This window comes from Canis lupus, chromosome 38, assembly GCF_003254725.2.
Source record: "Canis lupus dingo isolate Sandy chromosome 38, ASM325472v2, whole genome shotgun sequence".
Classification (NCBI taxonomy): Eukaryota; Metazoa; Chordata; class Mammalia; order Carnivora; family Canidae; genus Canis; species Canis lupus.
In genome coordinates, this window is record NC_064280.1 from 5794182 (window position 1) to 5799079 (window position 4898).

The window sequence follows — 4898 nt, forward strand, 5'->3', positions numbered from 1 at the left end:
AAAAATCTGGAAAGACAATAGTCTCTTGTTTTCTTGTCTACTGTAGGTGATAGAAACCATACTAAGCTATCTAAAAAGATGTGGTTTTTTTTTTTTTTTTTTTTTTTTTTGTTAAAATACTTAGTGATGAGGAGCACCTAGGTGGTGCAGTTGAGTCTGATTCTTGGTTTCAGCTCAGGTCCTGACCTCAGGGTCATGAGATGGAGACCCGCGTTGGACTCCACACTGAGTGGGAGGCTGTGTCTCCCCCATCCCTCCCACTCATGCCATCTCCCTTTAATAAATAAATAAATCTTTTAGAAAATTAATGTTCAGTAACTAAGTTGTAAAATAATCAGATGCATGTATCTTATAGGATCAAAACAAGGTGACTGGCTATTCTAATGAGCTAAACAAATTAGGTGGCAGCTACATCATGTATCAGTTTAATAGATACTACAGTCCTCTGATTACCTGGGTGACTCAGTTTTCCTTTGTATCACTCTAACATTTCCAAAGAATGTTCCCTTTCATTTTATTCTCAGAACAAAATTCTGAAATGGCTAATTGATAGCTACTAACTAAATTTTTACAAGAAAGACTAGATTTCTTGACAAGAACACAGAGCTCCATATTGGAGCATAAAGGCAATATTACAGATTTTAAGATTTTATTTTTAAGGAATCTCTATACCCAACATGGGGCTCAAACTCAGAGCTCCAAGATCAAGAGTCACACATTCCACCAACTGAGCCAACTAGGTGCCCCAACATTACAGATTTCTAGTCTAGTTCTTATACAACATCCCTATTTTTCACACCTCTTCTTGAGTGCCCGATCCCATAACTGTTTTAAATTTTTTCAGACTCTCTGGTTAACAACTTGCACTTCATTTTCTTTTTTTTTTTTCACGTGTCAGTACTTTTAATGTTGTATACACCAAATTATAGTAAAAAGATGACCATAAACAACATGCAGCCCTCTATTTTCATGAACATCACAACAGGTTACAGTAAACCAAGTTTATATTCCACCATCAAGTATGGGTTTCCCATTAGTTCACTTTGTGACAGGTCATTAAAAATATCTTCAAATCCAATAGTCTCATCATTATCCCTCAAAATATCCAGTGAAAAGTTTGAGCTTGGAAGAAATGGAAGACACTGAACCTGCTGCACTGACTTGAATTCCATTTGTAATTATAGTGAAGCAAACAGACCCTGAATGTTTCTTAGTGTAGAAAAATTCATATTAGTTTGGTTGGGCTGGAAATTTTTTTTCTGATAATTCAAGAAGATGACTGGGCAAAAGTTCATTTTTCACACCTTTCGAAGAAGATCATGCTATTCAAAAGGTCCACTTGCTGAAAGCTCAGTAACTGGAATACTGTCCTTCAGCTGAGATCCAAGTCCTCGGGCATTCATCTTCACTTGCTCTGTGAACAGCTGCTCAGCCCTATTACCATCAGCCGGCCCCACCACTCACCTCCTCATTTTCTTACATGCAGTAACTAATGAGCATCTGCAGTAAGCTTTCTTGTATATTAAAAAAAAGGAAATTGTGTAGGAAATATTTGGTGGTCCAACAACCACTTGAAGTCTGACTCACAGACTCCTAGTTCTTTTTGGAAGTACAACTCTTTCAGAAATTTAACAGGTTTCATTTCTACTTTATATCAATATTATCCATATGCTTATAAACACACTAAGAATCCTGTTTTTCTTTTATATAGACACTCAAACAATGATATTTCTTTGGTCTCTTATTTTCACATCTCTCTGAAATTAATGGTTAGGCACTTGGAATTTCTAGGCTTCAGTAGAACCACAACCTTGAATTTTTGCCCTTCAGTCATTTTATCTAATTAATAACTTTTATTTGGCCCCATTGTCTTAACTCAGATTTTGCCTGAGGCACGATAGTCCACTGAAGATAATTAACAATAGGTATTTAAACCATATTCTTAATATGGTCTTTGACAAAAAGGTGAACTTTATTTACTAAGAGGTCACTCAAAGTTTTCTCATGTGGTTCTCTTCCTAGTTGGTAGTTTAAGAAGGAGTTGCCTTTTCCAATCCCCACTGCTGAATGTTCTAGATCTTGTTCATTCTTACTTGCAAATTGGCCAATTCTTTCTAATTCCATCTCCTTCTATGCTATGTTAAACAACACATCCAACAGCAAACAAGATGAACAAACAATATTGTTCTTTAACCTTCCCCCCAAAGCCTGGAATTCATTTCATACATGACCTGCCTCCTTTATTTCCAGAGATAACTACTTTAACGCATGATTTGCCAATGAATAACATGAGTAAATATCAATCAAGCCTCTCATGCATACTGTCCTTCGGGTAAGCTAAGGACCTATATTTTCATTCTGTTTCAACAACACTCAAAACGTAGTACTAAGTTTTGTGTGAGTCTATGGAAGAATGTTTTTCTTAATGAATTTTTTAATAATTATTAACAATTTTGGTATATGACCATATTATATGACTTGTTTTTAATTTCTGATGATGTCTTTCATAAAGTGAAGCTTTTGGTATCAGTGTATCGATGCACTTTAACTTCATTTAGGCCAATCAGCCATTATAAATTACACAAATCTAGAAATTTGAGGACAGAACTCACAATTGCTAACAGAAATAGGCTTATGAATAGGGACATCAGAAGAACTTTGCTACTACAACTTTCTCTATTCACTCGACATCAATTCTTAGAAGAAGAAAAAAAATAGTTTTTGGCTTAAACAACAGAAATTTATTCTCTCAAAGTCTACAGGCAAGAAGTTCAAAATCAGTTTCACTGAACCAAAATCAAGAACCACCATCTCTCTTGAACGTTGTCAGGGCCACATTCCTGTAGGAAGCGATAGGGAAGAATCTGTTCCTTTGCTCTTCGAGCTTATTGTTTCCCACATTCTTGGGCTGTAACCAACACACTCAAATCTCTGCCTCCATCTTCACACTTTTTCTACTGTGTGTGCCATCTCTCTGCCCTTCTCGTTCTTTTCCCCAGCTTTATTAGAATTTTGTTAGGGATTCCACTGAATCTGTAGATTGCTTTGAGCAGTATGGACATTTTAATGTTAATTCTTCCAGTCCATGAACAGGATGTATCTTTCCATTTATGGGCATCTTCTACATTTTTTTCATCAACATTTTATAATTTTCATTATACAGGTCTATCACTTTCTGGTTAAATTTATTCCTATATACATTATTTGTTTTGATGCTATTATAAATGGGATTGTTTTCTTAATTACTTTATCAGTTCATTGTTAGTGAACAGAAACACAACAGATCTTATATGTTAACTTATATCATGAAACTTTACTGAATTCATTCATTAGTATCATTTTTTAATAATCTTTAGATTTTCTTTATATAAGGTCATGTCATCTGTAAACAAGACAGTTTTACTTCTTCCTATATGATTTTCATGCCTTTTATTTCTTTCTCTTGTCTAACTGCGATGGCTAGGACTTCCAGTACTAAGTTCAACATAAGTGACAACCGTGGGCACCCTCATCCTGTTCCTGATTTTAGAGGAAGAAATTTTTGCTTTGCACCACTGAGAATGATGTAAGCTACAAGTCTGTAATATGTGGCCTTTATTACATTGAGGTACATACCTCCTATTCCTAATTTCTTTTGAGCCTATCATGAAAGGATGTTGGATTTTGTCTATGCTATTTTGGTATCTATTGAAATAACCAAATGATTTTTATCTTTCATCCTATTAATATGATGTATCACTTTTGTTGATTTGCATTATGTTGAACCATCCTTCTAATCCAGGGATAAATCCCATTTGATTGCCGTATATGATCCTTTTAATAATCTGTTGAATTTGGTTGCCAGTACTACGTTCATCAAGGATATGGGCCTGTAATTTTTTTTTTCTTGTAGCATCCTTATCTGGCTTTGATAAACAGGGTAATGCTGGACTTGTAAAATGAGTTGGCAAACAATTCTTCCTCTTCAATTTTTTGGAAGAGGTTGAGAAAGATTGGTATTAAGTCTTCCTTAAATATTTGATAGCATTCACCAGTGACACCATCTGATCCTGGACTTTTCTTTGTTGGGAGATTTTTTTTTTTTTTTTTTGGGAGATTTTTGATTACCAATTCAATCTCCTTACTTGTTATTAGACTTCCAGATTTTCTATTCCATCATGATTCAGTCTTGGAAGATTATGTGTTTCTAATGATTTATTCATTTCTTCTAGGTTATTCCAACTGTTAACATGTAATTGCCCATAGTAGTCTCTTATGATACACTGTATTTCTTTGCTATCAGTATAGTGTCTCTTCTTTCAATTATATTTATTGAATCCCATCCCTTTTGTTCCTTGTATAGTTCAGCCAGAAGTTCATCAGCTTTTTATCTTTTTTAAAAAACCCTTATTTCACTGATCTTTTGTGTTGTTTTTTTTCTGGACTCTATTTCATTTATTTCTGCTCTAATCTATTCTTTTACTTTCCTTCACATAACTTTGGCTAGGCTTATTCTTTTTTCTAATTCCATGAGGTATAAAACTAGACTATTTGAGATCTTTCTCTTAGTTGAATAGGCCCAATACTATAAACTTTCCTCTTAGAACTGCTTTTCCCCATTCCTACATTTTGATATGCTGTGTTTTCATTTTCATTTGTTTCAAGACACTTATATTTTGCTGATCTCTTTGAAGCATGATCTTCTTTGACTCATTGACTATTCAGGTATGTATTGTTTAACTTCCACATATTTGTGAATTTTCTAGTTCCTTCCTGTTACAGATTTCTAGTCAGCCATTATAGTCAGAAAAAGTACTTGTTTATAGGTAATGATTTATACTGCCATTATTTTCTGGCTGTTCAATATATTTCTTTCTTTCTTTCTGTCTTCTTGTGATTTCCTTGTGATTTGATGATTT

At 34.2% G+C, this 4898-nt stretch overlaps 1 pseudogene; it reads right to left on the reverse strand.

Moving 5' to 3' along the window:
- Positions 1–986: 986 nt before the first annotated feature.
- LOC112642911 (proteasome maturation protein-like) lies at positions 987–1403 on the reverse strand (annotated as a pseudogene).
- Positions 1404–4898: the final 3495 nt, after the last annotated feature.